General features: G+C 46.3%; 1 protein-coding gene across 6 annotated transcripts in view; it reads right to left on the bottom strand.

Moving 5' to 3' along the window:
- The window catches only part of LOC115172775 (myelin transcription factor 1-like protein), a 160146-nt gene that overhangs the window by 118598 nt on the left and 21989 nt on the right, over positions 1-19559 (bottom strand). The gene's annotated exons all lie outside the window — the stretch shown is intronic.

The raw sequence follows: 19559 nt of genomic DNA, 5'->3' as shown, positions 1-19559 counted from the left end.
TTCGCCTCTGCTGACCAGCGCAAGCGCGCCGGACCCCCCTTCAGCAGTGAGGTAATGGGAGCAGCAACTTGACCAAAGCCCCGGATAAACCTCCGGTAGTAATTGGCAAACCCTAAAAACCGCTGCACCTCCTTTACCGTGGTCGGAGTCGGCCAATCACGCACGGCTTTAACGCGGTCATCCTCCATCACCACCCCCGAGGTGGAAATGCGATACCCCAGGAAGGAAACGGCTCGTTTGAAAAACTCACATTTCTCAGCCTTGACGTACAGGTCATTCTCCAGCAGTCGCCCAAGCACCTTGCGCACCAGGGAGACATGTGCGGCGCGGGTGGCGGAATAAATCAGGATGTCGTCAATATACACCACCACCCCCTGGCCGTGCAGGTCCCTGAGAATCTCGTCAACAAAGGATTGAAAGACGGCTGGAGCATTCTTTAACCCGTACGGCATGACGAGGTACTCATAGTGGCCCGATGTGGTACTGAATGCGGTTTTCCACTCGTCTCCTCCCCGGATACGCACCAGATTGTACGCGCTCCTGAGGTCCAGTTTCGTGAAAAAACGCGCGCCGTGAAATGATTCCACCGCCGTAGCGATGAGAAGTAGTGGGTAACTGAACCCTACTCTGATGGAATTTAGACCTCGATAATCAATGCACGGACGCAACCCTCCATCCTTTTTCTTCACGAAAAAGAAACTCGAGGAGACGGGTGACATGGAGGGCCGTATATACCCCTGTCTCAGAGATTCCGTGACATATGTCTCCATAGCCAACGTCTCCTCCTGTGACAATGGGTACACGTGACTCCTGGGAAGTGCAGCGTTTACCTGGAGATTTATCACGCAATCCCCTCGTCGATGAGGTGGTATTCGGGTCGCCCTCTTTTTACAGAAGGCGATAGCCAAATCGGCATATTCTGAGGGAATGCGCACAGTGGAAACCTGGTCTGGACTCTCCACCGTCGTCGCACCGATGGAAACTCCCTTACACCTGCCTGAGCACTCCTCTGACCACCCTCTGAGAGCCCCCTGTCTCCACGAAATATTGGGATTGTGATTGGCCAGCCAGGGAATCCCCAGCACCACCGGAAACGCAGGAGAATCAATGAGGAAGAAACTAATCCGTTCCCCATGATCCCCCTGCGTTACCATGTCCAGTGGCACCGTGGCCTCCCTGACCAGTCCTGACCCTAGTGGTCAGCTATCTAAGGAGTGCACGGGGAAAGGTTGGTCCACCGACACCAGGGGAATCCCTAGCCTTAATGCGAGCCCACGATCCATAAAGTTTCCAGCTGCGCCTGAATCGACTAGCGCCTTATGCTGGAAAGAGGGAGAAAACAAGGGGAAAGTTACTAAAACGAACATGTGACCAACAGGGAGCTCTGGGTGAGGTTGGTGCTTACTCACCTGAGATGGACGAGGAGTGCTCCGCCTGCCATCCCGATTCCCAGAGGAGCTCCCCCAGCACCGGTCGGTGCTGGGGGACCGACCACACTGGGTACAAGGGGAGCCTCCTCCTCCGGTTCCCCTGGACGCGGCCCCCCCTAGCTCCATAGGTATGGGAGCTGGAGGACCTGGAGGTGGAACCAACAGGGCCCCGTCTGGACGCCCGCGCGCAGCCAGCAGATTGTCGAGACGAATGGACATGTCGATTAGTTCATCTAGTGACAGGGTAGTGTCCCGACAGGCTAGCTCACGGCGGACGTCCTCCCGGAGGCTACACCGATAGTGGTCCATCAGGGCCCTGTCGTTCCACCCCGCTCCAGCAGCCAAGGTCCGGAACTCCAGAGCAAAGTCCTGTGCGCTCCTCGTCTCCTGACGCAGGTGGAACAGCCGGTCACCCGCCGCCCGGCCTTCTGCTGGGTGGTCGAACACGGCCCGGAAACGGCGGGTGAACTCGGGGTAGTGATCCCTTGCCGAGTCTGGGCCATACCACACTGCGTTGGCCCACTCCAGGGCACGTCCCGTTAAGCAGGAGACGAGGACGCTTACGCTCTCCTCTCCCGAGGGAGCTAGATGAACGGTAGCCAGGTACAAATCCAACTGTAGCAGGAACCCCTGGCACCCAGCCGCCGCTCCATGGTACTCCCTGGGGAGAGCCAGGCGTAGGGCTCCGGGTCCGGACGTCGGTGGAGGGGTAGATGGTGGAGGGAGATTTGGTGCTGGGGATGCGGTAGGGAGGCCACTCCTCTCCCATCGGTCCATCCTTTCCATCATCTGCTCCATCGCTGAGCCGATTCGGTGGAGGATGGTGGTATGGTGAAGGACCCGTTCCTCCATCGATGGGAGAGGAGGGGAGGCTGCTCCTGCTGACTCCATAGCTGGTGCGGGATTCTGTCAGACGGTTGCTAGGAGTGGTGGTAGGAGTCAGGCGCAGAGAGCAGAGGTACGGAACTTTGTGTTTATTTAAACAAAAACACAACACGATCGACGCCAACACAAACGGCGTGGAAAAAATGCTAAGTGCCCAAAACAGGTGCACAGCATGCATACAATATTACAGTAGTAAATCGCCAGCACATCCAACTACAAAAACACAACGCTAAAATAATCCCGCACAACACTGGGCGGGCTAACCAGGCTTAAATAACCAAAATCAAAAGACCAAATGAGGAACAGGTGCAAACAATAAGACATACCAAACGAAAAGGAAAAAGGGATCAGCGGCGGCTAGTAGGTCGGTGACGACGACCGCCGAGCGCCGCCCGAGCAGGCAGGGGAGCCACCTTCGGTGGGATTCGTGACACTACCCACCATAACATCAAAGTGTAATTCTTTTTTGGGGACATTTTTACTAATTAATCAAAAATGAAAAGCTGAATTGTCTTGAGTCAATAAGTATTCAACCCCTTTGTTATGGCAAGCGTAAATAACTTCAGGAATATACATTTGCTTAACAAGTCTGATAATAAGTTGCATGGACTACCATGATTTTTGAATGACTATCTCATCTCTGTACCCCACACATTTTTTTTTCATTTGAGGCCAATGATGACTTTAAAACAGTTACAGAGTTTAATGGCTGTGATAGTAGAAAACTGAGGATGGATCAACAACATTGTAATACTCCACAATACTAACCTAAATGACCGAGTGAAAAGAAGGAAGCTTGTACAGGATAAAAATATTCCAAAATATCCAACCAACTTTTTGCAATAAGGCACTAAAGTAATGCTGTCAAAAATGTGGCAAAGAAATGTACTTTTTGTCTTGAATACAAATCATTATATTTGGGGCAAATCCAACACAAAACATTACTGAGTACCACTCACATTTATTCAAGCATGGAGGTGGTTTCATAATTTTATGTGTATGCTTGTCATCGGCAAGGACTAGGGAGTTTTTTAGGATCAAAAGAAAAGGAATAGATCTAAACACAGGCAAAACCTGGTTCAGTCTGCTTTCCAACAGACACTGGGAGATGAATTCACCTTTTAGCAGGACAATAACCTAAAACACAAGGTCAAATATACACTGGAGTTACTTACAAAGATGACATTAAATGTTCCTGAGTGGCCTAGTTATAGTTTTGACTTAAATCGGCTTGAAAATATATGGCAAGACTTGAAAATGGCTGTCAAGCAATGATCAACAACAACTTGACAGCTTGAAGAATTTAAAAAAGAATAATGGGCAAATATTGTACAATCCAGGTTTGCAAAGCTCTTAGAGACTTAGCCAGAAAGACTCAGTTGTAATCCCTGCCAAAGGGGATTCTAACATGTATTGACTCAGATGGTTGAATACTTATCTTATCCAAATACAGTATGTTACTGTTTTATTTAACATTAATAAAATGTATATATACATCATGTTTTTTCCACTTTGACATTAGAGTATTTTGTGTAGATTGTTGACAAAACATTTAAATTAAATACATTTTAATCCAAGTTTGTAGCACAACAAAATGTGTAAAAAGTAAAGTGGTATGAATACTTTCTGAAGGCACTGTATCATACCTATATGATAAATAATATTTCACTACAATCTGTCACTCTTTGTTTCTCTCTCATTCTGTTTGCATATCTCTCTCGTCCTTCCTCTTTCTCTATCCTCCCCCCATTCGCTCTCTCCATCGCTCAAACGCAGAAGAGGCCGCTGTGCTGTGTTGTGCTAAAAAGTGTGCCAGTGGAACCCTCTGTCGTGTGTGCCGCGCGAGCCGCGGCTGTTTATGGCGAGAACTAATAATACCGCCTCCCCTATAGCTCTGCCCCTCTCCTCCACACAGTCTCTCCTTTCCTCTGAAACAGAAGCAGGGCAGCCAGAGATGAAAGAGACTGATGCCACACTCAGCCAGGAAAGAGTTCATCATCTCCCACTACACAGCTGTGCCCTGGAAGACATTAAAGCCAAACCCCCATCACAATCAGGCCCAATTACTGAGCTGTGTGCACCGCAAAATAAAGAATAAGGGAAAATGAGGGTACCATCCCATTCAGTGCATTTGGAAAGTATTCAGACCCCTTGACTTTCCCCACATTTTGTTACGTTACAGCCTTATTTTAAAATGTATTAAATAATGTTTTGCCCTCATCAATCTACACACAATACACAATACAGACAAAGTGAAAACAGGTCTTTAGAAATGTTTGCAAATGTCTTAAAAATTAAAAACCGAAATACCTTATTTACATAAGTGTTCAGACCTAACATAAGTGTTCAGACCTAACATAAGTGTTCAGACTATGAGACTCGAAATTGAACTTGAACATCCTTGAGATGGTTCTACAACTTCATTAGAGTCCACCTGTGGTAAATTCAATTGATTGGACATGATTTGGAAAGGCACACCTGTCTCTAAAAGGTCCCACAGTTGACAATGCATGTCAGAGCAAAAACCAAGCCATGAGGTCGAAGGACTTGTCTGTAGAGCTCCGAGACAGGATTGTGTTTAGGCAAAAATCTGGGGAAGGGTACCAAAACATTTCTGCAGCACTGAAGGTCCCCAAGAACACAGTGGCCTCCATCATTCTTAAATGGAAGACGTTTGGAACCACCAAGACTCTTTCTAGAGCTGGCCGCTCTCTTCTCGGGGGAGAAGGGCGTTGGTCAGGGAGGTGAGCAGGAAACTGATGGTCACTCTGACAGAGCTCCAGAGCTCCTTTGTGGAGATGGGAGTAACTACCGGAAGGACATCCATCTCTGCAGCATTCCACCAATCAGGCCTTTATGGTAGAGTGGTCAGACGGAAGCCACTCCTCAGTAAAAGGCACATGAGACAGCCCGCTTGGAGTTTGCCAAAAGGCACCTAAAGGACTCTCATACCATGAGAAACAAGATTCTATGGTCTGATGAAACCAAGATTGAACTCTTTGGCCTGAATACCAAGCGCCACATCTGGAGGAAACCTGGCAGCAACCCTACAGTGAAGCATGGTGGTGGTAGCATCATGCTGTGGGGATGCTTTTCAGCGGTAGGGACTGTGAGACTAGTCAGGATCGAGTGAAAGATGAACAGAGCAAAGTACAGTGAGATCCATGATGAAAACCTGCTCCAGAGCGCTCAGGACCTCAGACTGATGTAAAAAAAAATCTATCTTAGAATAGGCCTGTAACGTAACAAAATGTGGAAAAAAGGGAAAAGGTCTGAATACTTTCCGAATGCACTGTATGTTGCCAATTATTGTTAACCCTATGGTAGAAAGCATGAGATGGGAAGGTCTACAGCATACTATAATGCAGTCAGTGGGCAATGGCAGGAATAGAACTGATGGTATAGATTTAGGATCTTAGTTTGATCACTCGTTTTTGTCTGAGAATTTTCATGCACAGCAGGAAATACAAACGTGTAGTGTATTCAAGGTTTAAAAAGGCTTCTCAAGTTTGTAATTTCCACTTTAAAATGTCAAACCAGATTTGCCTTAAAGAAAAATGTATCAACCCCTAAAAACAATGTCCATGAATTATAATCCACATAAAAAATGTTTCCTGTTGCTGTAGGATTTGTTTCTTGCTGTGAGAAAATTATAAATTCCCTAACAAGCAGCCTGGTGACATAGAGGCCGGAGAGAGAGCACACATGACAGTACCCCCTCACCGACACGCGGCACCAGCCGCAGGACCCCAACCAAGTTGACGATCCCGGGGATCAAGAGCGGACCGGTCACCTCTACTAAGGCACTGGAACCTGTCGATCCGGCTGAGGCGCGGGAGCATGAAGACCTAGAGCGCCAGAGAGAGAGCATACGTGACAGTACCCCCTCACCTGGCGCGTTCGGCTCCAGCCGCAGGACGCCAACCACAGGGACGATCTCGGAGATCCAGAGCGGACTGGTCGCCTCCGCTGAGGTGCAGAAACCTGACGAACCGAACCGGCTGAGGAATGAGAGCCTGATGAGCTGGCTGAGACATGGGAATCTGTTCACCTACCTAAGGAATGGGTGCCTATCGAACCCGCTGAGGCCTCCCAAGTAGCTCCGGCTACAACACCGAGACCCGACATCACCCCCAACACACACACAAAAAAAACACTCAATGATGCTTCCCTTTGGTGAGGCGTCATTCTGTAACGAGTACACTGAGAGTCGGGAAGCAAGTTCAGGGAGTGAATACATTTAGTAAATAAATGAACAAAACAAGAAACACAAACAGCGCACCGGCATGAAACAAGAACAATGACGACTGGGGAAGAAACCAAAGGGAGTGACATATAAAGTTCAGGAAATCAAGGAGGTGATGGAGTCCAGGTGAGTGTCATTATGTGCGTAACGCTGGTGACAGGTGTGCGCCCTAACGAGCAGCCTGGTGACATAGAGCACGGAGAGGGAGCACACGTGACACCTCTTGTGTGGTCTACACAGGAAGAGAGCACTCAAACAGGGGTTGAGGGAGACAGAGCCAAGCCCTCCCTGATGGAGCTGCTGGAGATGTAATTAGATGTTCTGAGCACGACACCCACCCGCATCAGATAACCACTTCCCCCCCCACAGGCAGGTCTCCCCAGTGCCTGAGCTCAGGCTATGTCACCTGCTGCAGAAAACAGATGCACACACACAAACACACACACACACGCGCACGCAGGTACGCACACACACACACACACACACGCACACGCACACGCACACACACACACACACACACACACACACACACACACAAACATACAAATATGCACTCTCCCTTGCTCTCCTTCTCTCTCTCTGCGCTAAGGGCTCTATGTTCCATGCAGCAACCTCAGAGGACAGAATGAAACCAGAGAGAATATTCTGCTTTGCTCTACTGAAACTACTGTACGCCTCTTCAACCCAACCCTGTTTTCAGCTCTATAGGTCTTCCATTCCTCTTCATCCCAACCCTGTATTCAGCTCTATAGGTCTTCCATTCCTCTTCATCACAACCCTGTATTCAGCTCTATAGGTCTTCCATTCCTCTTCATCACAACCCTGTATTCAGCACTACAGGTCTTCCATTCCTCTTCATCACAACCCTGTATTCAGCTCTATAGGTCTTCCATTCCTCTTCATCCCAACCCTGTATTCAGCTCTACAGGTCTTCCATTCCTCTTCAACCCAACCCTGTATTCAGCTCTACAGGTCTCCCATTCCTCTTCATCACAACCTTGTTTTCAACACTACAGGTCTTCCATTCCTCTTCATCACAACCTTGTTTTCAACACTACAGGTCTTCCATTCCTCTTCAACCCAACCCTGTATTCAGCACTATAGGTATTGACTTCCGGTTTGGAGCGAGCAGTCGCACTTTGCTTCGCTCCACAGGTAATATTACACTTCATTACATTACAACGGTTTGATTTGTTTGATTTGTTTGATCTGAGCAATTTTTCTTAGCTAGCTACATAGCCGTCTTTGTATCAAAGATAATTGTGTAGTTTAGAGTAATTAGAGTATTATCGATGTTAGCTATTTTCGTCCTAACGTAGTCAACACTGCTAGCTAGCTAGTCAACACTGCTAGCTAGCCAACTAGCTAACTTCTACCGACTAGCAGCACTGTAGAAACTATTACATTACAACAGAACGACTTGATTAGTTTAGTGTTAGTGTTAGTGTTAGTTAGCTAGCTACATAGTTGTCTTTGCTGTCTTTGTATCTAAGATAATTGTGTAGTTTAGAGTAATTATCGAGGTTAGCTAGCCAGCCGCGATGTCGTTGTCCAGACTCCAGACTTAGTCATCATCAAACCCACTGCTAGCTAGCCAACCGTTACCGACTAGCAGCGCTGTAGATACTAATACATTACAACGGAACGATTTGACTAGTGCAGTGTCAGCTAGCTAGCTACATAGTTGTCTTTGTCATAGCTTGATAATCGTGTAGTTTAATAATTATCGAGGTTAGCTAGCCAGCTATTTCCGTCCCCCGCGACGCCATTTTTCCAAAAGTAGCCAACTATTACCGACGAGCAGCACTGTAGAAACTAAATACATTACAAAGGAACGTCTTGATTAGTGTTATGTTAGCTAGCTACAAAGTTGCTTTTGTATCATGACAAGGTGTAGTACTGAAACTATCGAGGTTACCTAGCCAGCTACACGTTCTAACAAAGTCAACAACACAGCCACTGCTAGCTAGCCTACTCCACCAGCCAGCAGTGCTATATCATTTTCGTCATTTTAGTCAATAAGATTTTTGCAACGTAAGCTTAACTTTCTGAACATTCGAGACGTGTAGTCCACTTGTCATTCCAATCTCTTTTGCATTAGCATAGCCTCTTCTGTAGCTTGCCAACTATGTGTCTGTCTATCCCTGTTCTCTCCCCTCTGCACAGGCCATACAAACGCTTCACACCGCGTGGCCGCTGCCACTCTAACCTGGTGGTCCCAGCGCGCACGACCCACGTGGAGTTCCAGGTCTCCGGCAGCCTCTGGAACTGCCGGTCTGCGGCCAACAAGGCTGAGTTCATCTCAGCCTATGCTACCCTCCAGTCCCTAGACTTCCTGGCGCTGACGGAAACATGGATTACCACAGATAACACTGCTACTCCTACTGCTCTCTCCTCGTCTGCCCACGTGTTCTCGCATACCCCTAGAGCATCGAGCCAGCGGGGTGGTGGCGCTGGAATCCTCATCTATCCCAAGTGGACATTCTCTCTTTCTCCCCTGACCCATCTGTCTATCTCCTCATTTGAATTCCATGCTGTCACAGTTACCAGCCCTTTCAAGCTTAACATCCTTATCATTTATCGCCCTCCAGGTTCCCTTGGAGAGTTCATCAATGAGCTTGACGCCTTGATAAGTTCCTTTCCTGAGGATGGCTCACCTCTCACAGTTCTGGGTGACTTTAACCTCCCCACGTCTACCTTTGACTCATTCCTCTCTGCCTCCTTCTTTCCACTCCTCTCCTCTTTTGACCTCACCCTCTCACCTTCCCCCCCTACTCACAAGGCAGGCAACACGCTTGACCTCATCTTTACTAGATGCTGTTCTTCCACTAATCTCATTGCAACTCCCCTCCAAGTCTCCGACCACTACCTTGTATCCTTTTCCCTCTCGCTCTCATCCAACACTTCTCACTCTGCCCCTACTCGGATGGTATTGCGCCGTCCCAACCTTCGCTCTCTCTCTCCCGCTACTCTCTCCTCTTCCATCCTATCATCTCTTCCCTCTGCTCAAACCTTCTCCAACCTATCTCCTGATTCTGCCTCCTCAACCCTCCTCTCCTCCCTTTCTGCATCTTTTGATTTTCTCTGTCCCCTATCCTCCAGGCCGGCTCGGTCCTCCCCTCCTGCTCCGTGGCTCGACGACTCACTGCGAGCTCACAGAACAGGGCTCCGGGCAGCCGAGCGGAAATGGAGGAAAACTCGCCTCCTTGTGGACCTGGCATCCTTTCACTCCCTCCTCTCTACATTCTCCTCTTCTGTCTCTGCTGCTAAAGCCACTTTCTAGCACTCTAAATTCCAAGCATCTGCCTCTAACCCTAGGAAGCTCTTTGCTACCTTCTCCTCCCTCCTGAATCCTCCTCCCCCTCCCCCCCTCCTCCCTCTCTGCGGATGACTTCGTCAACCATTTTGAAAAGAAGGTTGACGATATCCAATCCTCGTTTGCTAAGTCAAACGACACTGCTGGTCCTGCTCACACTGCCCTACCCTGTGCTTTGACCTCTTTCTCCCCTCTCTCTCCAGATGAAATCTCGCGTCTTGTGACGGCCGGCCGCCCAACAACCTGCCCACTTGACCCTATCCCCTCCTCTCTTCTCCAGACCATTTCCGGAGACCTTCTCCCCCACCTCCCCTCGCTCATCAACTCATCGTTGACCGCTGGCTACGTCCCTTCCGTCTTCAAGAGAGCGAGAGTTGCACCCCTTCTGAAAAAACCTACACTCGATCCCTCCGATGTCAACAACTACAGACCAGTATCCCTTCTTTCTTTTCTCTCCAAAACTCTTGAACGTGCCGTCCTTGGCCAGCTCTCCTGCTATCTCTCTCAGAATGACCTTCTTGATCCTAATCAGTCAGGTTTCAAGACTGGGCATTCAACTGAGACTGCTCTTCTCTGTGTCACGGAGGCTCTCCGCACTGCTAAAGCTAACTCTCTCTCCTCTGCTCTCATCCTTCTAGACCTATCTGCTGCCTTTGATACTGTGAACCATCAGATCCTCCTCTCCACCCTCTCTGAGTTGTGCATCTCCGGCGCGGCCCACGCTTGGATTGCGTCCTACCTGACAGGTCGCTCCTACCAGGTGGCGTGGCGAGAATCTGTCTCCGCACTACGCGCTCTCACCACTGGTGTCCCCCAGGGCTCTGTTCTAGGCCCTCTTCTTTTCTCGCTATACACCAAGTCATTTGGCTCTGTCATATCCTCACATGGTCTCTCCTATCATTGCTATGCAGACGACACACAATTAATCTTCTCCTTTCCCCCTTCTGATAACCAGGCGGCGAATCGCATCTCTGCATGTCTGGCAGACATATCAGTGTGGATGACGGATCACCACCTCAAGCTGAACCTCGGCAAGACGGAGCTGCTCTTCCTCCCGGGGAAGGACTGCCCGTTCCATGATCTCGCCATCACGGTTGACAACTCCCTTGTGTCCTCCTCCCAGAGTGCTAAGAACCTTGGCGTGATCCTGGACAACACCCTGTCATTCTCCACTAACATCAAGGCGGTGACCCGATCCTGTAGGTTCATGCTCTACAACATTCGCAGAGTACGACCCTGCCTCACACAGGAAGCGGCGCAGGTCCTAATCCAGGCACTTGTCATCTCCCGTCTGGATTACTGCAACTCGCTGTTGGCTGGGCTCCCTGCCTGTGCCATTAAACCCCTACAACTCATCCAGAACGCCGCAGCCCGTCTGGTGTTCAACCTTCCCAAGTTCTCTCATGTCACCCCACTCCTCCGCTCTCTCCACTGGCTTCCAGTTGAAGCTCGCATCCGCTACAAGACCATGGTGCTTGCCTACGGAGCTGTGAGGGGAACGGCACCTCCGTACCTTCAGGCTCTGATCAGGCCCTACACCCAAACAAGGGCACTGCGTTCATCCACCTCTGGCCTGCTCGCCTCCCTACCTCTGAGGAAGCACAGTTCCCGATCAGCCCAGTCAAAACTGTTCGCTGCTCTGGCACCCCAATGGTGGAACAAGCTCCCTCACGACGCCAGGACAGCGGAGTCAATCACCACCTTCCGGAGACACCTGAAACCCCACCTCTTTAAGGAATACCTGGGATAGGATAAAGTAATCCTTCTAACCCCCCCCCCCCCCCTTAAAATATTTAGATGCCCTATTGTAAAGTGGTTGTTCCACTGGATATCATAAGGTGAATGCACCAATTTGTAAGTCGCTCTGGATAAGAGCGTCTGCTAAATTACTTAAATGTAAATGTAAATGTCTTCCATTCCTCTACATCCCAACCCTGTATTCAGCACTATAGGTCTTCCATTCCTCTACATCCCAACCCTGTTTTCAGCACTACAGGTCTTCCATTCCTCTTCATCACAACCCTGTATTCAGCTCTACAGGTCTTCCATTCCTCTTCATCACAACCCTGTATTCAGCTCTACAGGTCTTCCATTCCTCTTCATCACAACCCTGTATTCAGCACTACAGGTCTTCCATTCCTCTTCATCACAACCCTGTATTCAGCTCTACAGGTCTTCCATTCCTCTTCATCACAACCCTGTATTCAGCTCTATAGGTCTTCCATTCCTCTTCATCACAACCCTGTATTCAGCTCTATAGGTCTTCCATTCCTCTTCATCACAACCCTGTATTCAGCACTACAGGTCTTCCATTCCTCTTCATCACAACCCTGTATTCAGCTCTACAGGTCTTCCATTCCTCTTCATCACAACCCTGTATTCAGCTCTACAGGTCTTCCATTCCTCTTCATCACAACCCTGTATTCAGCACTACAGGTCTTCCATTCCTCTTCATCACAACCCTGTATTCAGCTCTACAGGTCTTCCATTCCTCTTCATCACAACCCTGTATTCAGCTCTACAGGTCTTCCATTCCTCTTCAACCCAACCCTGTATTCAGCTCTATAGGTCTTCCATTCCTCTTCATCACAACCCTGTATTCAGCTCTACAGGTCTTCCATTCCTCTTCATCACAACCCTGTATTCAGCACTACAGGTCTTCCATTCCTCTTCATCACAACCCTGTATTCAGCTCTACAGGTCTCCCATTCCTCTTCATCACAACCCTGTATTCAGCTCTATAGGTCTTCCATTCCTCTTCATCACAACCCTGTATTCAGCACTACAGGTCTTCCATTCCTCTTCATCACAACCCTGTATTCAGCTCTATAGGTCTTCCATTCCTCTTCATCACAACCCTGTATTCAGCTCTACAGGTCTTCCATTCCGATTGCTACTGTCTCTAACTCTACTGGGCTATATCGCTAATGAGCTGAATGAAGTTCTGCCAATATATAAGCATACTTTTTCTATATGTCACAGTAGAAAGCACAAAGAAAAAAAGATTTGTCTGTTTATTATTATTTATCTTTGGTTACTCTTCGGTGCCATTTGGTTGACAAGTGATTAAGTGAAAACTCGAATGGATTCACTCTGTTTGTCAAACAGGATGTTGTGTTCTGTTTTTCCATCATGGATTCACTGATTGTGGTCCTTCTGTCTGTGTATGAGAGAATAAAATGGATGGCTATTTACAGTACGTGGTAGATAGCTCCATATTGGCAACATATTGGCTCCATATTGGCTTTCTCTCTGTGTATAGTCTGGGGAGAGCAGAGCAGAGCAGACAGGATGCTGTTGGCTTGCAACCACAGCCCCTTTTAATCACTATTTTTCACACTTCATTGGGAATTTGTCACTCTACCCCTAAAAACATTGTTTTGCAGAATTATCAGCTGCAAGCAGCATATCGGCTAATTATACATGCACGGTAATGCTAGAAGCTGTTTTGCATATCTAATCCTATGCATGTGCTGGGCTTGTGAGGTCACATGATTTAACAATACTGTCTCTCTGTAGCGAAATATAACATAACTATTTATCTGCTCTATGAGAAAGCATGCTATAAGCTTAGCTTATACACGCCAATATTCTAAATCACACTTACAGTACCACGATTTGCATGATAATCAGACTCCGTACGAAGTGTATTACTAAAACAGATTAGAGCTTTGTGCTGCATTCTGAAATGCTAATCTCATGCCTTATGGTACCAAATAATGTATCTGTATATTGCAGCGTCATTGTAAGATATATAGAACCACAGTCTTGATCAGACACACACACAGACCACCAGGCTGTGACAGGGTCCTCTGTGCGGGAGCAAAGGCATAACAGTGACTCACCCAGATGGTCACCACACACACACACACACACACACACATACACACATGTGCATGCACACACACACACACACACACACACACACACACACACACACACACACACACACACACACACACACACACACACACACACACACACACACACACACACACACACATACACACATAGCCGTCACATAACATCACAGCCCAGCCATCCGTCAGATAGCATCAGGCCCATGCCTATAGACCACTGCTGACAGGTGTGTCCCGCCAGTCACACACAACCAACACCAGCCAGGCCCTCGCCTCAGTATGTGTGTGTGTGTGTGTGTGTGTGTGTGTGTGTGTGTGTGTGTGTGTGTGTGTGTGTGTGTGTGTGTGTGTGTGTGTGTGTGTGTGTGTGTGTGTGTGAATGTTTACGTGCGAGTGTGGGTGTGTGTTTCTGTGTGCTGGAGTTTGTCCGTGTGTGTGTGTTGTGCCCCTTGCCTGACAGGCAGCCCTTTCCACACTGCAGCGAGGGGACAGATAGGCCGTCATACCATAGTGAGCCTCAGTCATGGCAGGACTAATATACTGCACTGTATGCAGGGAGAGACACTGCCATGTGTACTAAATGGGATGTTACAGCAATGCAGAGACTTAGTAGATTTGTAGAACGCTGCTGCTTTCATCAGTACCGTCTAAGAATCATTATGTTGGATTAATGCTTGAGGAAATATATCATATTCTGCTGTCATTGACAATCTTCATAGAAATATCCACCACGACAATGTATATTTTACATCTGACATGCAATGTGACTGCATCATTCCAATCTGGCCATTTCTGACATCAGCAGTAAGATTTACAGACTCATCTTCTTTGTGGCCCAGTATTGAGGGACGTCTGATGTCCGGCCAAGGGTTTAAAGGTTGGGGAAACATTACTTTGCATCTGTCAAGAGTGTATGTGTGTGTGTGTGTGTGTGTGTGTGTGTGTGTGTGTGTGTGTGTGTAGTAGCAGAGGAGACCAGAGGGCAGCAGTAGGATGGTCTGTGTAAACGAGTCAGATTGGAGCGCCCTTCACGCTCCAAATCAGCCCTGGAGCGGTCCAAACCCCAGAGAGGGCTTAGCATTGCAAACCAGAGCGGGATAGAGAATCATCCCTCCCTCTGCCATATACAGTCAGTACACCATAGGATGAAGAGACAAACCTTCCTACACTCCTGGGAACCAACAACAGAAACAAATCCAGCGTTAAGAACAACAAGAGATCCATAATTTCAATGATAGCCCAATTTCTTTAGTGTTTTAAAACACATTCTCCTTCCAGCAGTCTACTCTGACCACTACAAAGCACACACAGCATTTTTACAGATCAAATAATCATCTGTTCCATCAGTTTCATTTTTCTCCAATATAGTCTGAGGGTGCCCAGTAGACCTTGATATAGAGGCACAGCAATCAGTGAAATAATGATTTTCTGAAATATGAATCCTCATTATCTCAGAGAAAACGATACAAAATAAGTGGGAGTATACAGTACAGAGAAAAATCACAGACATGGAGAGTCATGTACGTAAAGCTGAAAATGTGATATCCGTTTGCTTTTTCAAAGCGGATCATTTATATCTAGATTCGAATGATTTTGTGGTCTGTATTTGTAGTATTTTATATTTTGCTATCAGTAATGTGTAACATCTACAGCCTGATACTCAGTTTAACATCTCAATGGCGGCGAGGCAGAATGTTGAGTCTGTTATGCAAGATGGAAATGAGCTTGCCACGCTTTGCTGTACAGAGCTATTTTAGAACGGCTCGTATCAGAAAACGCTGGGCCGAGTGGGAAAATTAGGTCACTACAAGAGTGGGGCAGCACCTTCTTATGGGATGAAACAGAGACGGTGGTAAATAACTGTAGACTATAGCAGTATACTCTGTCTGGATTTAGGGCAGAGATACCCAGAATTCACTGAAGAACAATTTTTGGGGTATCATGAGCAAACAGTTGTGACTTATGTTAAATGAGATCCTTTCTAACATCATTTTCAGGATGAAATGTAAGTTAGATCTGAACATCACATTTTTCCTCCCGTTCATATTTATAGTGTCAGTCAAAAGTTTGGACACACCTACTTATTCAAGAGTTTTTCTTTATTTTTACTATTTTCTACTATTAGTGAAGACATCAAAACTATGAAATAACACATATGGAATCATGTAGTAACCAAGAAAGTGTTAAACAAATCAAAATATATTTAATATTTGAGATTCTTCAAAGTAGCCACCCTTTTCCTTAATGACAGCTTTGCACACTCTTGGCATTCTCTCAACCAGATTCACCAACAGTCTTGAAGGAGTTCCCACATATGCTGAGCACGTGTTGTCTCACTTTCCTTCACTCTGTGTCTCATCCCAAACCATCTCAATTGGCTTAAGGTCAGGTGATTGTGGAGGCCAGGTCATGTGATGCAGCGCTCCATCACTCTCCTTCTTGGTCAAATACTGTAGGCTTACACACCCTGAATGTGTGTTGCATCATTGTCCTGTTGAAAAACAAATGATAGTCCCACTAAGCACAAACCAGATGGGATGGCGTTTTGCTGCAGAATGTTGTGGTAGCCATTCTGGTAAAGTGTGCCTTGAATTCTAAATAAATCACTGACAGTGTCACCAGCAAAACACCCCAACACAATCACACCTCCTCCTCCATGCTTCACAATGGGAACCACACATGCAGAGATCATCCATTCACCTACTATGTGTCTCACAAAGACATGGCGGTTGGAACCAAAAATCGCAAATTTGGACTCATCAGACCAAAGGACAGATGTCCGGTCAAATGTCGATTGCTCATGTTTCTTGGCCCAAGCAAGACTCTTCTTCATTTTGGTGTCCTTTAGTAGTGGTTTCTTTGAAGCAATTCAACCATGAAGGCCTGAATTACACCATCTCCTCTGAACAGTTGATGTTGAGATGTGTATGTTACTTTAACTCTGTGAAGCATTTATTTGGGCTGCAATTTCTGAGGCTGGTAACTCTAATGAACTTATCCTCTGCAGCAGAGGTAACTCTGGGTCTTCCTTTTTCTGTGGCGGTCCTCATGAGAACCAATTTCATCATAGCGCTTGATGGTTTTTGCGACTGCACTTGAAGAAACTTTCAAAGTTTTTCCAAAATTTTCCAGATTGATTGACCTTCATGTCTTAAAGTAATGATGGACTGTCATTTCTCTTTGCTTATTTGAGCTGTTCTTGCCATAACATGGACTCAGTCTTTAACAAAATAGGGCTATCTTCTGTATACCAGCCCTACCTTGTCACAACACAACTAAATTGCTCAAATGCATTAAGAAGACAAAAGTTAATTAGTGGAATTTCTTTCCAAGTCACACCTGTTAATTTATATGTATTCCAAGTGAATACCTCATGAAACTGGTTGAGAGACTGCCAAGGGTGTGCAAAGCTGTTTTGAAGGAAAAGGGTGGCTACTTTGAAGAATCTCAAATATGAAATACACAGTTGAAGTCGTAAGTTTACATACACTTAGGTTGGAGTCATTAAAACTCATTTTTCAACCACTCCACAAATTTCTTGTTAACAAACTATAGTTTCAGTCGGTTAGGACATCTACTTTGTGCATGACACAAGTCATTTTTTGAACAATTGTTTACAGACAGATTATTTCACTTATAATTCACTGTATCACAATTCCAGTGGGTCAGAAGTTTACATACACTAAGTTGGCTGTGCCTTTAAACAGCTTGGAAAATTTCAGAAAATGATGTCATGGCTTTACAAGCTTCTGATAGGCTAATTTACATAATTTGAGTCAATTGGAGGTGTACCTGTGGATGTATTTCAAGGCCTACCTTCAAACTCAGTGCCTCTTTGCTTGACATCATGGTGCTATCAAAAGAAATCAGCCAAGATCTCAGAAAAAAAATTGTAGACCACCAAAAGTCTGGTTCATCCTTGGGAGCAATTTCCAAATGCCTGAAGGTACCACGTTCATATGTACAAACAATAGTACGCAAGTATAAACACCATGGTACCACATACAGCTCAGGAAGGAGATGCGTTCTGTCTCCTAGAGATGAACGTAATTTGGTGCGAAAAGTGCAAATCAATCCCAGAACAACAGCAAAGGACCTTGTGAAGATGCTGGAGGAAACAGGTACAAAAGTATCTATATCCACAGTAAAACGAGTCCTGTATCAACATAACCTGAAAGGCCGCTCAGCAAGGAAGAAGCCACTGCTCCAAAACCACCATAAATAAGTCAGGCTATGGTTTGCAACTGCACTTGGGGACAAAGATCGTACTTTGTGGAGAAATGTCCTCTGGTCTGATGAAACAAAAATATAACTGTTTGGTCATAATGCCCATCGTTATGTTTGGAGGAAAAAGGTGGAGGCTTGCAAGCCGAAGAACACCATCCTGACCGTGAAGCACGGGGGTGGCAGCATCATGTTGTGGAGGTGCTTTGCTGCAGGAGGGACTGGTGCAAGTCACAAAATACATGGCTTCATGAGGAAGGAAAATGATGTGGATATATTGAAGCAACATCTCAAGACATCAGTCAGGAAGTTAAAGCTTGGTCGCAAATGGGTCTTCCAAATAGACAATGACCCCAAGCATACTTCCAAAGTTTTGGCAAAACGGCTTAAGGACAACAAAGTCAAGGTATTGGAGTGGCCATCACAAAGCCTTGACCTCAATCCCATAGTACATTTGTGGGCAGAACTGAAAAAGTGTGTGCGAGCAAGGAGGCCTGCAAACCTGAGTCAGTTACACCAGCTCTGTCAAGAGGAATGGGCCAAAATTCACCCAACTTATTGTGGGAAGCTTGTGGAAGGCTACCTGAAACGTTTGACCCAAGTTAAACAATTTTAAAGGCAATGATATCAAATACTAATTGAGCGTATGTAAACTTCTGACCCACTGGGAATTTGATGAAAGAAATAAAAGCTGAAATAAATAATTTGATCTACTATTATTGTGACATTTCACATTCTTAAAATAAAGTGGTGATCCTAACTGACCTAAGCAAGGGAATTTTTACCAGGATTAAATGTCAGGAATTGTGAAAAACTGAGTTTAAATGTATTTGGCTAAGGTGTATGTAAACTTCTGACAACAACTGTATTTAGATTTGTTTAACAATTTGTTTGTTGCTACATGATTCCATATGTGTCATTTCATAGTGTTCATGTCTTCACTATAATTCTACAATGTAGAAAATGGTAAAAATAAAGAAAAACCCATGAATGAGTAGGTGTGTCCAAACTTTTGACTGGTACTGTAAGTGAAAACATTAGATAAGGGAAAGTGTCTGCAGATTTTGTTTAGGAATGGGAGGACAGGGAAATAGAGGAATTGAAGGGAGAACAAAGGGTATAGGGAGAGAAGAAGAGAGAGGAAGAGAGAGGTAGAGAGTTTTAAAAGGCTAGAGATGAATAGAGAGCAATATAGAGAGGGAAGGGAGGTTGAGAGAAGTAAACAGAGGTGTAGAGAAGGAGGGGATGGAGGTAAGGAGAAAGAGACAGAGGGGTAGAGAAGGAGGGGAGGGAGGTAGACAAAAAGAGACAGAGAGGTACAGAGGGACCCCGGCGGTGCCGTGCCAGCGGTTTCTGGGGATATGGGTGAGGTCCCCAGGTGCTAGGTGGAACTGCCTTACTTAGAGGAGCTGTCGCTGTCCTCTACACTCTTATAAAAAAGGGTTCCAAAAGTATTTTTTGGCTGTCCCCATAGGATGACCCTTTTTGGTTCCAGGTAAAACCCTTTTTGGTTTTATGTAGTACCTTTTTGGGTTCCATGTAGAACCCTCTGTGGAAATGGTTCTACATGGAACCCAAAAGGGTTTTTACCTAAAACC

The sequence above is a fragment of the Salmo trutta genome, chromosome 33 (genome assembly GCF_901001165.1).
Source record: "Salmo trutta chromosome 33, fSalTru1.1, whole genome shotgun sequence".
In the NCBI taxonomy this organism is placed as follows: domain Eukaryota; kingdom Metazoa; phylum Chordata; class Actinopteri; order Salmoniformes; family Salmonidae; genus Salmo; species Salmo trutta.
Note: the sequence above shows the minus strand (reverse complement) of the source record. Positions and strands in the feature narration are given on the sequence as shown.